This window comes from Mesocricetus auratus, unplaced genomic scaffold (genome assembly GCF_017639785.1).
Source record: "Mesocricetus auratus isolate SY011 unplaced genomic scaffold, BCM_Maur_2.0 Super-Scaffold_100018, whole genome shotgun sequence".
NCBI classification, from domain to species: Eukaryota; Metazoa; Chordata; class Mammalia; order Rodentia; family Cricetidae; genus Mesocricetus; species Mesocricetus auratus.
The window spans coordinates 18,816,925-18,837,950 of NW_024429199.1; the positions used below are offsets into that span (position 1 = coordinate 18,816,925).

At 37.9% G+C, this 21,026-nt stretch overlaps 1 protein-coding gene and 1 pseudogene across 1 annotated transcript in view; one reads left to right on the plus strand and one right to left on the minus strand.

Moving 5' to 3' along the window:
• Positions 1–21,026, minus strand: part of Themis (thymocyte selection associated) — a 192,473-nt gene that overhangs the window by 71,993 nt on the left and 99,454 nt on the right. The gene's annotated exons all lie outside the window — the stretch shown is intronic.
• On the plus strand, positions 1,513–2,011 carry LOC101844614 (annotated as a pseudogene).

Sequence of the window (21,026 nt, forward strand, 5' to 3'; positions counted from 1 at the left end):
TACAGCTGTAAACCTAGCACTGGGGGGTAACAAAGAGAGCTAGGTTCCTGGAGATTGTTGACCAATCAGTTTAACCAACCAGCGAGCCTAGGTTCAGCAAGAGAACTTATCTCACAACATAAGGCAGAGAGTGACATAGGAGGACATCCAGTGTCAACCACTGACCTCCACACATGTATACACACACATACACACACACACACATACACACACACACATGAGCACACACTAACACAAAATAAAAATGTAAGTGCTGGATCAGGAACTAGAAAGCAATCACTCCCTGCATGGTGAGTGAGCTGGGGGTCTAAGAGCATTGCTATGTGAGCTCTGCTGCTTTCAGCCTGTTAGATGCTTCCATAGTAAATTGGGAATTGCTTGTTTGATCAAAGGAGTGGGTATTTGTCATATTCCAAACATCACTTAGGCTTTCTGAACTGGAGTATTTACCAATGATTACATCTTCACTTCAAGGTATATATGAAATGACCATGATGGCTGGAATTTGAGAGTTTTCTCTGAAGGAATGACTACTTTTCCTACCACAGGATCCACCAGAAATGGTTCTTTGTGAAATGAAGATATTAGCAAATGCTGCTCTACTCACTGTTACTGAGGTTGGGGATCTGACAAATACAACTTTCTCCTGGGTGGTTTTCTATAATTTTGTCAGTCTAAATATAGACATTCCAATGCATTCTCAAAGCTGTAAGTGTTAATGAAATAAGACGTGTGTGTGTGTGTGTGTGTGTGTGTGTATGTGTGCATTGTATATGTGTAAGGCAGGAGTCAGATTAGAAACCCATTCAAATATGAAGGAAAAGGCCTCTGACTACCTTCTTTACAGCACAAGGAAAGTGATATTGGAACTAAATTAGATTTACAAAATACAAATTACCTTTCATTAAAAAAAAAAACCTGTTCCTCCTCCTTTGCAATGGCAGATGTGTGTATAACCAGTGTGTATCTTTCTGTTCTTTTATATTTAACCTGGGTCATAATAGTTACAATTGATTGTCTACAAAGAACATATACTTGAGTTTTTATTTTTCTGATGACTTTTGGCATTTAGTAATTGTTTACCCATTTCTATTTAATGTGATTATAGATGCTGCCCAAGGAATCTAGTTATCAGCTGAACTTTGAATGTTTCTCACGTGTTTAACCTTTTTAGAGCTGCCAGAATATTGAAAATATGTATGACAGTAATCCATTTTGTCATATATAAACCATTGTTTTTCATTAAAAGGAATCCACCAGAGCATAATGCTTTATTTTCTTTATGTGGGCAGTTTTGCATCTTATTTTTAGTAAGTGGCGTATGACAGTATTTCATCCAGCCAGGCTACTTTGAAGTACTTATTAAAGTCGGGTCCTAAAAGCCATTCAGATGGGAAAAAAAACCTTTTTTTAAATGAAGGAGTGAGGGGGAAGGGAGAATAGAGAAATAATACCCTTCAGAGCCACAATGTCTTCATCGCAACCAAGTCAGTCAATTCCTGGAACTGTCTTTGGGGCCTAATGATCAATATTTCCATATTTTTCTCAGACATTAAATATTTGCCTCCAAAAATCAAAGATATAATGATTAAAACAATGAGATGTGGGAGCAGATAATAGATTCTGTAAAGTTAGACATTACATCCTTAAATCCAAAGGCTAGAACTAAGGAGCTGTGGTATTTAGATGTGACTCTCCAGTACCCCTGTAAATGCAGACAACTGAAGGCATGACATCTAAACTCCTCCAGGGGTTATACGTATGGCACAACTTCTGAAGGAATAAAAACTGTGGCTTCATCCTATTCGGACCTTCTTGAAATTTCTTTGAACGGATGCTGTAATGTCACCGATGAAGGAGTCCTTGCTCTTGAACTCAGCTGCCAGCTGCTAAAGATTATTGATTTGGGTGGCTGCTTAAGTATTATTGATGTGTCCTTACACACATTAGGAAAAAATGCCCATTTTTGCAATGTGTTGACCGTTCAACTACTCAGGTAAATGAGATATAAAGTTGACACATACAAATTATGTGCTGCCCCAATTATTATTCATGACTAATCAGAATATTGCAATTAGTTCTTTTGCTATTGTAGAATTTGTTATCCATTTCATGACTTAGGGGGTTTGAGAATGATTTCTCTGGAATGCTTCTTGTAGCTTGTCTTCACAAATGGAACATTCACCCAACCTTCAAACCAAGTTAATCATATGCTTTGAGATCATTTAAAACTATATACTGAGTACTGTTTAAATACAACTTGCTTTTAAGAAAAACAGTGGGGCCAGTCTTGCTATCCTTTAGACTCTCCATGTAAACAACCTTCACAAGTGAGGCTGAACACATAGCTTTGATTTCAAACAACATTTCTTATTTCTCCTCATAACTGCTTCATGCCCCTAATGAACAACCATGTACATATCTCTCTTGTGACTCTTTGCTTCCCCTCAGAACAATGTGTGTGTGTATCAGGTGTGATGATTAGCTCTAAGACCATTGGTACAAATGACCCACAAAAAATGCTGCAATAAACATGAGGACATAGGTTGATAACAAAAGAGAAGAAAGAGAGAGAGAGAGAGAGAGAGAGAGAGAGAGAGAGAGAGAGAGAGAGAGAGAAGGAGGAAAGGAAGAAAGAAAGAAAGAAGGAAGGAAGGAAGGAAAGAAAGAAAGAAAGAAAGAAAGAAAGAAAGAAAGAAAGAAAGAAAGAAAGAAAGAAAGCCTACCAATTTCCATTATGGAAATTTATCTTGCACGGAAGCAGTTTTCTCTAACTTAGGTGCCACTTCCTATTCTACATCTACAGAAGATATACACAGAGTAATGGCAAAATCCTCTCTCCCCTGAGAAGCAAAAACAAGGATTGTATGGGACAAAATTTCTACAGAAAGCCGTAAGCACAGACATCCTCCATGCGATCAGTCTATCGTCCAAATGATAGTTACCATGCACTCTAGGGGTTCAGCAAATTCCTCTAAGTGCTCGATCACTCTTACTCACAACTTTGTCATCTTTTAGAAGGCGCCAAAAGCCCTTCTCCCAGACTGATTTTTCTCTATGCATTTAAGAGTGATAAACTGCACTTTAAGTGGCAGCTCATTTCAGAGACATTCTCTGCAACATTCCTACCTCAAATCTCCCAGTGACTTAACGGTTTTGAACTGTTCCTGAAGTGTGCATTACCTCCTGGAATGGAGACACACAGGCAGCTTGTTCAAATCAATGTTGGGATAATGAGATTAGCATAGTCTTTTGGATTACCAGTTGCATGGAGTCAATCATCCGTCAGCTCTTCATTCATTTTGCTTTGCTCATTTATTTAGCAAATAAAATCACAGAAAAAAAAGCCATACTTTGAAGAATAAAGCACCTGCCTTGGAGGACTCAGATAAAAGATAATATTTCTAATGCTGTGTAGTAAGATGTAATAAAAGTCTGAATAGACGCCTGTAATTCTCCTTTCTCTAGGAAAAAAAAAGTGAACCTGTCAAACTGCGGCCAAATCAGGTGAAGCTGTTTGACGTAGGACCAATCTTGCAACCTTTCTGACCTCTTGTTTCTCCGCTCATGACAGACATTTAGAAGAGGCCACTTTTTAAAACTTAGTGCCCTTAAAAATACTACTCTATGTAGCTTTACTTCTTAAAAGAAGATTTCATAAGGAATTGCTATAAAAGAACATTTCATTGAGCCTAGGGATGGTTCAGCAGTTAAGAGCATTGACTGCTCATCCTGATGACTGGGGTGCGGTTCGTAGCATATGCATGGCAATTCCTAACTGTCTGCAGTTCCAGTCTCAGGGTATCTGACATCGTCTTCGAGCCTCTTAGTGTACTAGGCATCCAAGTGGTACACACACATACGTGCATGCAAAACACCCATGCACATAAAATCAAGATAAAAAGAAGTACTTTCCTCATGATTTGTTTCCCCACAACCCATTTCCCGTTTAGAAGCAATGTTCTTGGTCTCATATAGAGTGCATCCTTCTATTCAGTCTATAACCTGTCTACAGAGCAGAATATATGATGCTGACTTGTCGATCACAAACTACATAGTCTTCCCCACAATACATCTGTACCCACACGGCCATTCACTCATATACTCACCTTACATATAAACACAATCACTGACTCAATGCGCACGCACACACACACACACACACACACACACAGTCATACATACACACACTCTAACACAGAACACACATGTTTATATACACATATTTTTCTCTCTTCTCTCTCTCTCTCTCACTCACTCTCTCTCTCACACACACACATTTATTTGCACACTTACTCTTTAGGGATTCCTATGTGACCCAAAACAGGGTAACCAGGGAACTCAGTTCTGTTAGTTTAAAACTGAAATACTTTCCCAAATGTCTGTAATATGTGGCTCTTAAGAAAGGACTGTCATAGCATAGGGAAATCCCTCAGAAGCAGAGCTAGATCCACACTGTGATTAGCCTCTGTCTGGTGCTCTGAAGTCTTTCAGAGTGTATATGATATTGTTATTATTTCACCCAGGTTGGGATGAGATTTTTAAACAATCAGATTAGAAAGCCACCCACCCTGTTGTCACTTTAGCTATCTATCTCTCTGTAACATCTATAGTATGTGTGAAAATTACATACAATTAGCTTAAATCTTTGTTATGGAAGAAATTACTTCACACTTATACATCTGCACATCTTAAGACAAACCATTTGCGACCTCTCTATCACATTTTCCCCTTTTCTCTCTCACTCTCACTGCCACACTACTGCTTTTTCATTTCTTTTTGAAGCAAGACATCCCTTTGGAGCCCCATGATAACAGTGTACTTGCAAATGTACTCTTTAGTCCAGGTTAACACCAAACTCACAAAATTCTCACTTCAGATTGTGGAGTCCTAGGATTACAGGTAAGCAATCTTATGCTGGCCAATTTCACTTTTCAAATCTGACTCAGCCTGATATGCATCACTAGAAAGGATTTTAGAAACCAAATCTACAATGTTTCTTCTAATGCTTGCAAATGAACAACTGGAGAACTGGCCCCAGTCTCCCTTACTTATGCACCCAGTAGGATCAGTGCCTTAGAAATACTAACAAAGACATAACAGACTAAAAACAAGAATATCTTCAGTTAGGTAGTTATATATGTTGCCATTTTTATAGGAGAGGACGAATGACAATCATAACTAATGAAAGTGTCACTACAGATTCTAAACCATCCTTTGAAATTGGACACTAAGCCCATCATGGAAACCATTAACAAGCTTGAGTTTATAGATATTGAAGACATTGAAGGAGTCCTATATTCTAATGTCATTGATGAGGGTAGGGTCTCTTGAGCAACAGCTTTGTCAATAAGATTCAGGCATTCCAAGAGAACATCAACAGTATCCCATAAGATGCTTCACATTTTTATGTTTTCCCTAAGATGATCACCTCTAAAGTGCATGTCTGCACACAACACTGAAAATGTATCATTACTTTTTTTGAGGTAACAAAAGACTGAAGTTGTCTGTAATGTATGCTTTGCAGCCTACATATTTGAGAAGTAAATAGGATCACCAGCCCTCCAACAGCTTGGCCATCTGTTCTTGCTTCAAGAAGCATCAGGGAATGTTCAGTGTAATGGAATGTAAACAACATTATCAAGTGCTGGGAAGACTCTGAAGCAATCAGGAAACACAACCCACAACTTTATGAATATAAATCCAGTATTTAGAAACAGAGGATATGATTATTAATATTTAAGCATGTTAATGTATTTTCATATTTATTTCCAACTAGGAAATAAAAATATCAAAGTACACATATCATGTTGTTTTGGCACATGTATATACATTGTATTATTTAAATTAGATTACACACCTTTATCTTCAAATATTTATCATTTCCCAATGGAAAATCTTCCAAAAACTCTTCCTTTTGGAAGGTACTAGACATGTACAGTTATTTATTTCTTTGTAGTTATTTTACTATGCAAAAATGCACCAGAATTTCTCGTTTCTGTATAACGGCACTTTTGTTCCTATTGCTAATTTTTTTTCCTTTTCATTCTCTCTAGACTCTTATAACAACTGCTTTACTTCCAGGTGCTAAGAAATGGCTTTTTAGGTGCTAGATACAAGTGAGATCATACAATACTTCCCAGTTCTGTTCCTGACATATGTTTTCCCAGTCCCAGCCACAGTAGCACAAATGGCAGGATTTAGCTCTTTATGGCTGAATAATACTCCACTGTATATCTGTACAACATTTTAAATCCACTTATCAGCTGACAGACACATGGGTTAATTACATAGGTTGGCTACTGTGAAGAGCTCTGCAGTGAACTCCAGAACATCTCTTCAGCAAATGATTACATGTCCTCAGAGTGAACACCCAGTAGGATTCCTGGAGTATTCCAGTTTTTACTTTCTGGGGAAGCTCTGTACTGATTTCGGTTATGGAAATAATTTACATCCCAACAAGAGTATGTAAAGAAAGTCTTCTTTTACTCAAGCCCTGCCTATACTTAATACTACTTAGTCTACTCTCTGTTTTAGTTGGTTTTTGTTGTTGTTGCTACTGAATTGTTAAGAGTTCCTTATATATATATATATAATATTTTGTATAACATTTGTAAGTATTTCCTTCCATTCTATAGGGTGTCTCTTCATTCTGTTGTTTCATTTGCTGTGTAGGTATGGCCAAGTCACTGTTACCCATTTATCTATTTGAACTTAAGTAATTAAAATGAATTTGCCTGGGCCACATGGCTAGTAGGAGTGGGTTATATTCTAGGTGCTATTCTAAGCATTTTTCCCTAAATGAACTTGCTTATTCTTATAGCAGTTCTCTAAAGCATTTTATTATCTTTGTTTTCTGAATCAGAAAATTGGGGAAAGGGTAGACTATGTACTTGACCTAAAATTAACCTTTACCATGACTAAAAAAAAGTCCAGTCCTTCATAAAAACAGAGAGAGGAGAGAGATAGACTGGCAAAACTTATCAAGATCATCCTTTCTAAAACTCTAGAAACTAAATTGTAACACTCTAGTAAGTATTTATAAAGGGGAAATGATGGAATATTAACATATGGGCTGGTAAGTAATATATTATATATAACTAGACTATATAGTTGATAAACTTATTGAAAAGATGGTAGATCGATAGACAGACAGACAGACAGATAGCAGTTTTATTGGTAATAGCCAGGCCCTGAAAACAACCTAGATGCGCATTAACCAAGGAATAGATAAAGAAAAGAGGTATATTTGCACAATGGAATATTACTCAGTGGTTAAAAAGCAATGGCATCATGAAAATTTCAGGCAAATGGATGGAACTAGAAAAAAAATCATCCTGAGTGAGGTAACTCAGACCCAGAAAGACAAACATGGTGTGTACTCACTCATAAGTGGATATTAGCTGTAAAATAAAGGATAACTATGCTGCAATCCACAACTTCAAAAAGACTAGGTAAGAAGAATAGTTTGAGGAGGGATGTGCAGATCTCCCTGGGAAGGGGAAATAGAAGAGACATCTTGGGTGAACTGGGGGGTTGGGTGGGGATAGGAACATGAGAGATCAAGTTGGGGGTTGTGGCAAGACTTGCAGCGGAGGGAGTGGTTACCTACCAGTAGTCTTTCTTCAAGAAGTCAGGCAATGTGATTAAGATGAAAGATGAAAAGTTGTTTCCTAACAATCATATTCAAGGGTTGCGGCTAAATGCCTGGCGCCATTTTCTGAATTACTCTGTGTTTTTCGTTTTCAAAGATTTATCATGAGCGTGCGCGCGTGTGTGTGTGTGCGTACGTGTGTGTGCGCTCGTGTGTGTGCGCGCGCGTGCGCGCGCGCGTGTGTGTGTGTGTGTGTGTGTGTGTTGCGCATGTGCACTTGCATGGGCAATGCATCCTCTAGAACTGTAGGCAGTTGTAAACCACCTGCTGGAAACTGAACTTGGTCCTCACAAAGAGCACCAAATTCTCTAGATCACTGAGCCATCTCTCAAACCCATACTCAATGGCTTTCTATTATTGAGTAACAGGAGGTTAATGACCCAATATAAATTCGAATTCCTATTCCACAAAAAATAGGAAAATTATTTTCTTTCTCACTGTTAACATTTTCATTTAATCTATGGATGAGATTCATAGTTACTGCCTATTCCCAACTACCCAGACCTTTAAAGGTAAAAATTTACTTGTAATTACAAGGCACTAAAACACATTCCCAGATTGTAGTACTTGAAAATCAGTCCTTTGAAAAATTTTATCCCTGAATATTTTCCGTAAGAGATCCAAAAATATAATGATTTCAGTGGTACCTGCTTTTTAGTGTGATCAGAGAATAAATTTTTATAATTTATAAATTCTGTTTCGACAGAGTTGTTTTACTTAATCCTTATTACTTCCTATTCTCTCCCCCAAAGTACTGAAGTATTAGAGAAATGAAATGTATTTACTCTAAAGGAGCCTAAATATTTTCAAATAAATTTCAAAAGCAAAAGAAAATGGCATTAATGCACAGATAAAGTTGTAGGAACAAAACCACATGGGCAGTGTTGATGGTTTAGAAATATCTTAGAATGATGGTGACTCTGGAGGCAATTAGTCTTATTGCTTATCTGCTTCAAATTCCAATTTCATCCTTGGGGGAAAAAAACCCAAAGTCCTTTCGGTGGCCTGTGATAACTCTATATAACTTAAAGGACCATTGTTGTGTTTGGTTTGGTGTTTAGTGTGTTTTGTTTTGTTTGTTTAGTGTGCAGGAGAGAAAGATGTCTGAGAGATTTTAGTGTTGCATTGAGATCATATGAATTATCATCTGTACAATTAAAATATTTTCAGTGCAAGATTTTTGACAACATGAAAATTCATTCTCTTGTCCAATACTAGACAAAGACTAATTAAGCTTCCCTTGAGAACACATGTTCAGAATACGGTATTTGCTGTGCAGAATATCTCAGATCTCAGATAAGACATGTACATTGGTAATAATACTATCAAATAGATCATCAAAAGAAAATAACCAAATTGCTGAGGTCCAACAAAACAGTGTTCAAGTTCCCTTGGTTCCTTGATTCAAATTGTCCTCTGTCAAATTCTCCTCACTGAAGTGAGAAATATCCAGAAATGTCAGTGTGCTCAGAGGAAACAGAGCAGGCAGGTAGAGAGGTTATGTGTATTGACGCATGCAGAGTTGTGGTTTTTCCTGCTCAGTACACACAGCTACACATCTGCTAGGAAACTATATAAAATACCGTCTTTCCAACAACATCACATAGTTATATTTTTTCATGCAAAAAATGTGTACTTATTTCTAAGCTTGTTACTGTTTCTAGGACCAATATCCTTCATCTAAAAGAAACAACTTTATTTCAAATCATGAAATTTGTAAGTTAAATTCATAAAGTTTTCTCTTTGGTGAGGTCATATCAATTCCCTTTGTGTGTGTGTGTGTGTGTGTGTGTGTGTGTGTGTAAATTTGAGCAATATATATTTTATAATATACATTATAGATTACTGTGCTATTTATTGTGATTTTCCCTTTCTGTTCATGCCAGGAGGAAGATGGTACTGTGTTATCAATGGCAGAAGCAAGCACAGCGTCCAGGAAAAGAACACAAGAGAAAAAGCATTGAAACTGATGCTCACACCTCACCTTTCCAATATGTATCATGATTCTGCAGGCCAGAGGCTGGAAAACTGATGCTGGACCTTGGAAATTTGGGTAAGATACCTTGGATACAAAAGATGACCATAAAACTTGTGAATTGTCACTCCATGAATGTAGTGCCAGGGAGGAGGCCACAGAAATCACTGGGGCCTTGGGTAGTAGATCAGTGTTTACCATGATTTATGAATGATCTTTAGGAGCCCATTCCAAATAGAGGGATGCTCTCTCACTCTGGACACATGGGGAAGGGCCTAGGTCCTGCCCTGTTTGAAATAACAGACTTTAGAGATTCCCCCAAGGGGGACCTCACCCTCCCTGGGGAATGATGTGGGAATTGGGTGGGGGGTTGGGGGCCTGGGGGGCTGGTGGAGGGACAAGGGTGAAGGGGTGGGAGAGGGAGCTGGGACTGACATGTGAAGCATTCATGTTTCTAATTTCAATAAAAACATATATTGATTAAAAAAACTTGTGAACTGTCTCACAGGGTTATATCACTGTGGGTCAAGGCAGTGAAGTCTAAAATGCTATACAGTTTTACCAGCAGTGTTCAGGAAAGACACATTTTGTAAAAATGCAATATATTTAATCAATATAGCCTGATGTCCTAAAAATTCTGTGAAGTGCCCATTTGGCATGTGTTTGCTTCTCCTCCAACTGTTCCAGGTTGAAACTGTTCCCTGAAAAGTCCATGTCACCAATCAAACCAGAATTACTGCTTCCCTCGACAAGACTACTCGGCTGAAGAGTGATTACCTTTTAACTGTGATTTGAGATTTAGTTTTCAGAATAGGAAATAACAGTTTCACAGAGTGGTCTGGCCGAGCTTTATATAACAACTTCACTCAGGCTGACATGTGCTTTTATTAACTATATTTCCTGTAGCTGCACAGACAATGAGAAATCCACTTCTGTGAGCAGAGTCAATTATAATAGTGCAGGTACATTTTCCCCCTGGCCTGGTCATGATGTCAAATGTGTGATTAGAAAGCCCTGTGCTTTTAGCTAAATGAGGCCAAATTTCTTTCCATTTGCAAGAACAAGCTATTCCTACCTTCACTGCACAGACTCTTGGTATCTTAATTCTGGTCTCTCTTTGGCAAATAGAGTCATAAGCATAATATCCTTGAGATGGGGAAAACAATACTGTTATGTTTATTTGCAAGCAAATTTGGTTAGTTTCTGGAAGGAGAAGTCAGCATCACCACATGAAATCAATGTGTTGATGCACTGCACAGGGGAAAAGGGACAGACTGCGCATGGGGAATGGCTGCTTGTGGAGTAAACATGGGTACCAAGTCATTAGTTACAGAGAGGAAGCTTAAGAGGAACCAGCAAGGATGACTAATGAGGAAATTCTCATGTCAAATGAATGGATGTCAGGTAGATGTAATGCCCTGTAGAGTTGGAGGGATGATGATAACATGGGAATCAGGTTTCTGAGATGCAGAACTGAGACAAGGATCAGTGGCAGTAGCTCTAAACAGGGCAAGTACCTGTAAAAAGGCCTCTCAGGGTAGGCAAAGGACGATGAAAATAGAAGTCTAGTTCCCACTGTATGAAAAATCAGGCCCCATTACATCAAGCATCACAGCATACACCCTGGGTACCAAAGACACAGAGATTTATAATGCATTGCTAGAAAGACCACTATCATTCAATATACAAGAAGGAAGTCTGGAAATCCTCCTGTTTTGCTCTAGATTTTTTCAGCTAAAACAATGCATCCTGTTAATATTTTAAGGTATCCAAAAATTAGTTTTCATCTCTTTAATATATAGCACATAAATACAGAATCATAAGCATGTGCAATGTGTAAGCTAGAGGAAAGGGTCCAGGTCATTCCCTGTAACCTAAATCTATAGGCAAGGATGCCAAGATGATCCCAGAGGACACCGCAAATGAGCAACAAATTCAGGGCAAAACCTGTACTCTCTCAATTTTTCAGAATATTGTTTTAAGCCATAGTTACCTCAACTCAGATGAAATGTTCAATATTTTCCACAAAGACTTGAGTTTATTTAAAGCCTAGGAAAAGACAGTTCTGTTAATAAAAGAACTCATGTGGGGATAAGCTAAATTTTAAAGGTCAGCAGTCAAGCTATGAAATGAAGATTCTTTATTAAAAGGAGAGGAAATGCAGCCAGGGAGAGAGAGTTTTTGGTTCTGTACTCAAATGGACATGGTCTTAACTGTTACTTACAGCTTTCATCACCATCTTCCTGGGGCCTGGCACCATCAGGTGCCACGATGTCCCCTTGCTTGACATTTCTTTTTCTATTCTTGATCCCATACTACTGTGGGCTAATCATAGCCCCAAACCAGAGTGAGATCACAGCATTCCTCCATTCAGTCCTCCATTTACTTCACATCTCATAATGCTGTCACTGTGACAAATATACAGACCCACACGCCACAGTCTTCTCCTGCTTCATTTCAGTTCCTATTCCCTCCATTCTAAACTTGAAGAATTGTCAGAAATAGCTAGAGAGATTCATGTGTCTTTAGTGAGAAGATTCAGCTGAATAGACTGTCAGACTTTTAACATGATGGAAAAATCAAATATGAAAGTTCAAATTATCTAAATGATTGTTTAATCTCATTTTAATCAAATTATCACAAAGTATTTGTTTTGTTTTAAGTCAATGGGGGTCCTCTAAAAAGTTCACTAAGCAGAATGAGGTAACTGAGAGTCTACAATGCTACTGAAAAATGTAAAAGAGAAGACGATACATGCACACATATGAATGACATAATAGAACCACTATACTATAAGTTTCTTATACCAGTATAATACAGAGTACATAAATTGCATCAAGAAAATGTGGGGACATCCTGGGTCTTATCTAATCTGTTAGTTTCAAAGAAAAGGTACTCAGAGAGGGTTCAGATTCAGATAATGAGCATTGGCTTGCAGAACATTCATTTCCTGTTCATAGCTGTCACCAGACTTAAATACATCCATGTTTATCTACAAGTGCACTCCTAATGGTTCCTTTAAAAATATACCAGCACTTGGGAGGCAGAGGCAGGTGGATCTCTGTGAGTTCGAGGTCAGCCTGGTCTACAGAACGAGTTCCAGGACAGCATCCAAAGCAATACAGAGAAACCCTGTCTCGAACAAAAAATGTGATCAAATTTCATTTCATAGCTTTGGAAGTTTAAGATTAGGAAAACCTGTTGTGGCTGTCATAGCTACATAGAAATATCCTAAGCTGACTGAAAACTAAACAAGAAAAAAATGAATAAGACATCAAAGGATGCTAACAAGGAAGACAAATTCAGTTTCCACATAAATTTTAGGGAACTGTAGAGTGCCAAAAATGATTTGAAATAGAGGGCTGATCTCTTTGATTAGCAGTTTTTAAAAAAAACCCTGTCATACAGAAACATGAATGGGAGTAATGGCATCGAGCATGAAAACTCACATATGAATGAATATTCAGATAAATACAAAGCATATGGCTCTTCAGCAACACAAATACACAGGCTCCTAAGGGCTATACTGAGCAAACTCATAAAGTTTACACAGAAAGGACTTGATTTTTGCTTTTGTGTGTAACTTCAAATTACTATTACAACAACCTTGAATGATCTCTTGATCACTCTAAATTGTTTTTAGAAATTGATATTTGCTGGGCTAGAGACATTGCTCCGTGTATAAAGAGAAAAGTTTTCTGAGAAAAAGGGCCTTAGTTTGAAATCAAAGCATGCATGTAAATATGCAAGCCTGTGACTCCAGGATTGGGGCTTGGATCCCAGCAGATCCGGTCAGCCAGTTTATCCAAAACAGCAAGCTCTGGAACAATGAGAGCTTCTCTCTCAAGACAATGAGATGGAGAGTGGTAGGTGAGGACACCTGACATCCTTCTTTGGTGTCTTCATACACACACATGGACATGTGTACCCACACTAGCACATGCCACATACATGCACCACACACCCAGTGATATTTCCCATGTAACAGATACATAACTGGCTCACTTTAGTACAACAATAAAGCTCAGACTCAGTTATATCTTCTAGTCTATAGCACACAAGGAAGAATGCTTAATTTCTCAGTATTATCTCTTAATTGTTTAATTTTCTTTTTGACTGCCAGCACAGAGCTTAGGTAAAAAGGAAAATAATGAAAAGGAGCATATATTCTCAGTGCATTGTTTATATGTACACACAGAAGGGTTCAACAGAACCCTTTCTTCCTAGGAAATTTCTGCATATTACTTTTGAACGTAAGCCTCCTGATTCAGGCTAACACTTGTAGCTGCCACCATCAGCTCATCATCTCCAGGGAATGAGACTACTAAACAAGGTTCCTTTTCTCTGTCAAGTTCATATTTTCACTCCAGAAACCTACATCATCACTGTGACATTTCTAAAAGTGTCATTTTCTCTGTTTAATTCTTGCTAGGCAGGGGCAAGCTCCAGACACAGCCTCTTAAGACTTCATAGATATGGGTCAAATACAGATTCTCTTATCCTCAAAATCCTGTGACCTAATGGGAAGGCACCAAATAGATCACATGAGGTGACATAATTTAGCATCAGAGGACCGGAGATGAAGGATCAGAGATGAAGAGTCAACCTTTACCCATAATGTTCAACATAAAATCATTCAAAATGTAGTCAGCTAGCTCCTGCCAAATGATCTTGACTTCCACTCTGAAACTTCTATGTCTGAGATGTAAAGAAAACTTCAACATTTTTACCACGTTAAAGATATTTGTTCCTTTGCCATGATGGGGAGGTTGGCTAATAGTTCTGGGTGTCCCGCCTAGTTAGATAGTCCAGCAACCCACTTTTTTTGTAAAAGTGGGGCTACATGAAGCTACATTTTGTGCTTTGGGGCCATTGGTATGATTCTAGAGACATATATATATATATATATATATATATATATATATATATATATATCCTATACCTGTGTCCATACATCACTTTATGGAATCATGTGTGTATTTGTGCCTGAGTCCATATATGCATGAATGGTGGAAATATAGAATTGATAGAACAAAATACTAATTTTATAAAACTGTTGCTTATTTAAACTTGTTTTTATTTATTGTATAATGACTGAGACATGCCTTCATATAAAAGTCATACAAGTGCCTAGCACCAAATGAACACATAATAATGACTCTTTATTGAAGCTATGGTCTTAGTTTAAAATGTCAGTGCTGAGGTGTGGCTGAATGGATGAGTGCTTAGCATACATGAATCAGTGAGTTCATTCCCAGCACAGACAAGAAAAAAGAAAGTAAGGGAAAGGGTTGGGTGATTGGGGAGAGAGAGAGAGAGAGAGAGAGAGAGAGAGAGAGAGAGAGAGAGAGAGAGAGAGAATAGATACCAATATAGGAATGTAGATTAGAATAGAAAAGAGTGCTTGAAGGAAGAATGCTTGCCTAACATATATGAGTTTGAACCCACCAAGGGGAGGTCAGCCTAAGGATGTAGCTTACTTTTAGGGTGCCTAGCATATATAAAACATGCTAAACATATATAAAAGCATGGCTAAAAATAAATAAATGAAACAACCCCTGTAAAATAAGTAAATTGATTTTTACATAAATGCAATATAGCAAAGCATAGAAAATTCAAAGTATTAATTAATAAATAATACTTATATATTTTAAATAATCCCATAGTAAAAAAAGTGAATTCAATAAGACATAGACACATGCCTCCGCCCTCTGCTTGAGGTGAATGTGGGCTCTGCTCAGGGCCTCAACTGCCTACATCCTCCTCCTTTGATATTCCTGGGCCTGCTCTGCACCTAGAGTGGAACCACTCTGGCAGAAAGGGCTACCCTGAGTTGGCCCACACTTCAGTCTTTGCTCCCTCTCTGCCCTCTGCCCTCTGAGGTGAGTATGGGCTCTGTTCAGGGCCCCAACTTCCCACATCACCCTCCTTGGATCTTCCTGGTCCTGTCCCTCACCTTGAGTGTCTCAGACCCACCTGCACCCATCAGAGTAGTGGACCTGCTCCACAGGAAGAGAACCTTAGACTTGTATCCACCAGGACAGGAAGATACCCCACATGCATCCACTGGAAGAAGGGATGGGAAGACGCCAATATAAGAAAAACCAATATGATACCACCAGGGTCTAGGGACCTGAACAACCCAACGCAGATGAAGCAGAAGAGAATGACCTTAAAAACAACTTCGTGAAAATGAGAGAGGCCCTCAAACAGGATATGAGAAAATTCATTAAAGAAATGGAAGAACAAACAAATCAAAAATGCAAGAAATCAACAAATTTCTTAAAGAAAGCAAGGAAAGCCAAGAAAAAAACAATCAAGCAGATGAAGGAAACAATTCACATATAGGCAAGAGTCAATACATGTTTGTAAAACAAAACTCTTTAGTTGGAGGCCAACTTGTTCTACAGAGCATGTTTCAGACAGGTTTCAAAGCTACAGAGAAACCATGTCTGGGGAAAGAAAACAAAACAAATGAAACAAACAAACAAACAAAAACCTCTTTTGAAATGTAGTAGCAAAAAGAACCGATGAAATGTATTAATGATTGATATGTGAATAAGTTTTAAGAAAATGTACTTCCAGGCTTCTAAAGCACAGACTTTAGTTGGGGAGATACAAAAATAGAAGGACATTTTAGTGTTTTATAGTAAATAAGCAAGTTGTGGCAGTAATCTGTGTTATCTATGGTAGACGCCAAATTTGGAACACCAGGCACAGGTATGTGAGCTGTATGTGAGGAGGTAGATGAATGTCAGGGAAATTTTAAACATGTAGTTCTAAGCCAGGCATGCCCACGCATGCTCTTAACCCTACTTCTCAGGAGGCAGTGGCAGGGGGATTGAGAATTCCGGGCCAGCCTAGGATATGTAGTTAGATGCTCATGTCATAAAATAAAACAAATAATCCTAGCTTTAGCACTAAATGTTAGCTCTTTGAGCAAAAATACATTTTAAAAAATTGATCAAAACTTTATTGAAAAGTAATTGCAAATAAAAACATCATACATGAAAATTAACCAGACTGGTCTACAAAGCAAGTTCTAGAGCAGGCTCCAAAGCTGCACAGAGACGCCCTGCCTTGAGAAGCAAAACAAAAACAAACAAAAAATTAATGAGACCCAGACTCCATACCCCTCATTGGACTTCCAAACAGAACAGCCATCCCAAAGCCATGAAGTTTCCCGTGGGATTTTACACTTTGGGCATCAAATATATTTTTGTGTACTTATACACCCTCTTAAAACACACACAAAAAATCTATGTCAGAGTAAAAAAGAAACCCAAAAGTATCCTCTTTCATGACTGGTGTTTATTCCTGTTTTAAGTTCTAATATGCACCCTTACTCATCCTCCTATGTACATACTATACTATACAAATAACTACACTTACTAGAGTATAAAAATATATTATCCTGTAAGCCTCAGTTTCTTTGTCTATCAACTGAAGATACTAATGACATTAATTACAACATTAAAAAGATATAACAGTTACTGAAGATTTAATATAGCTACAACAAATGATTAGCAGAAAATCCTGAACACCACAGAAGGACTGCACTACACAGAAGACAGCCAGTTGAAAGTCACCCAGGAAGAGGTTTCTCCTAAGATGATAAGGAAGTAAGTGAGACAGATAATTAATGTGAACACTGCATGAAAAGAAACAAAAAGGCTAGTTACAGGTTCGAGTCAAAAATGCAAACCCGAAGTGATGGGAAACTGTGCTGAGGAAGTGTGAAATCTCAGCAGTGTTCATAAAGGGAGTGGGATCAGCAAGAGTAACAGCTGCTACAAGAAAAGCAAGAAAACAAAAGACAGATGCCTGCTTTACATGAGTCAATAGATTGTGTTCGTATTTCCAAAGATGAGAAATTGATAATGCAGATTTAATGTTAAGGAGGGATGTTTTTGTTTGTTTGCTTGATTTTTTGTTGTTTGTTTGCTTTGTTTTAAGCAGGGCAGTAATTGTTCTACTGTGCACTAGGACCCAGTTCTTGTCTCTGGGAGCATTCAAAGTATTCTGAGCCCTCTTCTCACCATTGAACCAAATAGAAGAGTCTTGAGTACTGCAGGCCCATATTTAAGACTTCCTGAATCTTTAAATATCCTGCAGGTGGAGTTGCAAACTCACTGTACATCAGATATCGCTATGTTCGTCTGGTACTTCTCCAGCATAGACCTTTGCTTAGCAGATGATCTTTAAACACATTTAAACACAGTGTTGAAATTTTATTTTATTACTTGTTTACTTATGAGTGTCTGTGCTTGTGTGCATGTATGTGTGTATATGTAAAGGTACCAAGGTGACTCCTAAGAGGGCCTGGGATCCCCTAGAGCTGGAGTTACAGGTGGTTGTGAACCACACAATGTGAGTACTGGGAGTCAAACTTCATCCCCCTATAAGAGCAGCAAGAACTTTTAGCTGATGAGCTGTCTCTCAGGTTTTAGAAGAAAACTATAATACAATTTCTAGTGAGTTCATAAGTAAGTGTATATAAATAGTTCACTCTACTGAAAGTCATTTTATATGCATGAGAAATTAGTGCCTATGGGGGTTGGAGAGATGGCTAAGCAGTTAAGAGAATTTGTTGCTGTAAGTTCCATTCCCAGAACCCATATGAACATTCACAACCATCTTTGGCTCCAGTTCCAGGAGATCTGATGCCCTCTTCTGACCTCTGCAGGAACCAGGCATGCGTGTAATATTTAAGCATACATGTGGGCAAAATATTCACATATTAAAAAATGAATACATCTAATAAAAATTTAAAAAGAAATAAATTTGTAATTATGGGCAAGAACTTAGATACATATGAGACTGAGGTTTAACTCTAAAGCACTTAGAGTTGAGGAGGACTACAAGAAGAACCATCAAAGGGCACCAGGCAAGCCTGTCCATGGTGATGCACACGTTTAATCCCAGCACTTGGGAGGCAGAGGCAAGCCTCTGTAAGTCTGAGGAAAGCCTGGTCTACAGAGTGAGTGCCAAGATAGGCTCCAAAGCTACACAGAGAAACCCTGATTAAAATAAAAACAAAAAACCCCAAACCAAACCAAACAAAAGGCACAAAGCATGAGGTAAGAATGAAGCTAAATTGATAGGGAACTTGCTAACTATGTACATGTTGGCTTCTATCCCCAGCACAGCATATATCAGCTTTGCCAGCACAAGTCAGAGGACAACTTTTAGGGTTTTCTCTTCTATCATGAGGGCACAGGGATTCCATTCAGGTCTTCTTTTATCTACCGATTATCTCTCCATCCCTCTTTCCTTACCTTTCATTTCAGTTTAAGAAAATGTTCCTTCATATACCCCAGGATGACCTTGAACATATGATCTGTGTTACCTCAACCTGTGCAGTGTTAGGACTGCAAACATGCATCAACATATCCAGGTGTGTGTGTCATATATCACAGATATATATGCACATATATACGAGATATATATTATATATATTATGTAAGAATATATGTGGTCCTGAGTGAGCAATTATAAAATCCCAGCAGAGTTCAAGGGACATAAAGGGAGTTGGATCAACAGGATATAATAGTTGGTAAGAGGAAAGAAGAAAGAAAACATAAGATTATTTCCAGATGCCTGCTTTAGATGAGTCAATAGACTTTGCTGGTATTTCCAAAGGTAAGAAATAGATAGTTCAGTCTTATACTTATATACTGTATATGTATTTGTATGTCTTAATATATACTTACACACACACACACACACACACACACACATATATATATATATATATAGAGAGAGAGAGAGAGAGAGAAGAGAGAGAGAGAAAGAAAAGTACTGAGTTTGATGACTACAAACTGACCATCTAGTAAGTTCAAATTTAGCTCAATGACTATGAACACTAAAATCCTTATGGTCCTTATGGAAAGCTGGTGTTTCCAATGTCCTCGTTTTTCACACACTGTGCACTGAATATTCCAAACTTCTATTATTTTTTCAAACAGATCTTTTAAATTTCATTTTTGAAACAAAAACTAATCTAATTGTCTTAAAAGCTAGAAACCCAAGGCAAAATTATTTACTTTAAATTTAACTTAATTATTTTACTAAAATACAGAGAAAACAAATTTTTACTTTTTCTGTGACTAACAGGGAGTAGTCACCATTAGTGAAAACATGGTAATCACAAATTGGGCAATATTTTTGTTCCTGATGCTATAATAAAGGGTAGAAAAGAGTTGTAACTAAGAATTTGAAAATATTGTTCTCAGGTGAGAACTTATAGTGTTCCTAACTGACCACAGATACCTGATACGGATGGATTTGGCTAATGCTTAATACATTTAGATCCATACTTTGAGACTACCTGTATATACATCTGCCCTGTTATTCACCAATCAGCATTCTTTGATGAGAGTGTATCCAACTGCTTGAAGCTCAAAAAAGGCCAATATTTCCCTCAAATATTCCCAAATGTGTTTTCATTTCAGCCATGCCATCAGACCACTTTTACATAGAAATTCCATAGAGAAATTTTACATTTCTTATTAGTATTACTTTGGTGAGGCATTCATCATTTGCTGAAATTCGTTTGAAACCAGTCCATATCTTACTAAATTTTGACAGTTCTTTTACATCTGAAGTACAAAAACAGACATTAGAGACCTAACTAGAAGTGATAGCACACTATGACCAGGGCAAAGCTTTTAAAGTTTGTATTCTTTTCTTACTTGGAGAAATTGGAAAACAAGCAACAGGCACTCCGCACACAGATCTCCCCTCCTGGGCTCTACTTGTGACTCAAGTCTGGCCAGTTTTCGACTTCCTTTATGCATGCTCTGCCCACCTCTTCCATCGTTTTCATTGGTTTCTTTTTCTTGTTTTTTGTTTGTTTGTTTCTCAAGATAAGGTTTCTCTGTATTGTTTTGGAGGTTGTCCTGGAACTTGCTCAATAGACCAGGCTGGCCTGAAACTCAGCTGCCTACCTCTCAAGTGCTGGAATTAAAGGTGTGAGCCACCAATGCCCGGCTTTCTCTGGTTTCTTCTGTATTTGGTAATTGGTATTCCAATGGAATGCACTCCAAACTCAGGCAACTTGAAAATGATAACTTATTAATCTGTGTAATGTTCTAAGAACAACAAACAAGCATCTGATTTTGTTAAATGTGTAAAACTTGTGTCTCCTAACTAAAAATTGCCTTATTTTCTGAGAGGTTCCTCCATGCCCATTTGTCTTTTCTCCACATTCAGACATGAAGTTTTTAAGGATGTCTGTTTCCTATCTTCAGTGCCTATGGTCTTTGAAAGCTGCTATAATGAAAATCTTCTCCATTTAGAGAGAAAATAGATTCAGGGTTTCTATGATCGACATCCCTTTCAACAGTCCTAATACCTACAGCACATTCACTGAATGGAAAGGAAAACAAAAATCAC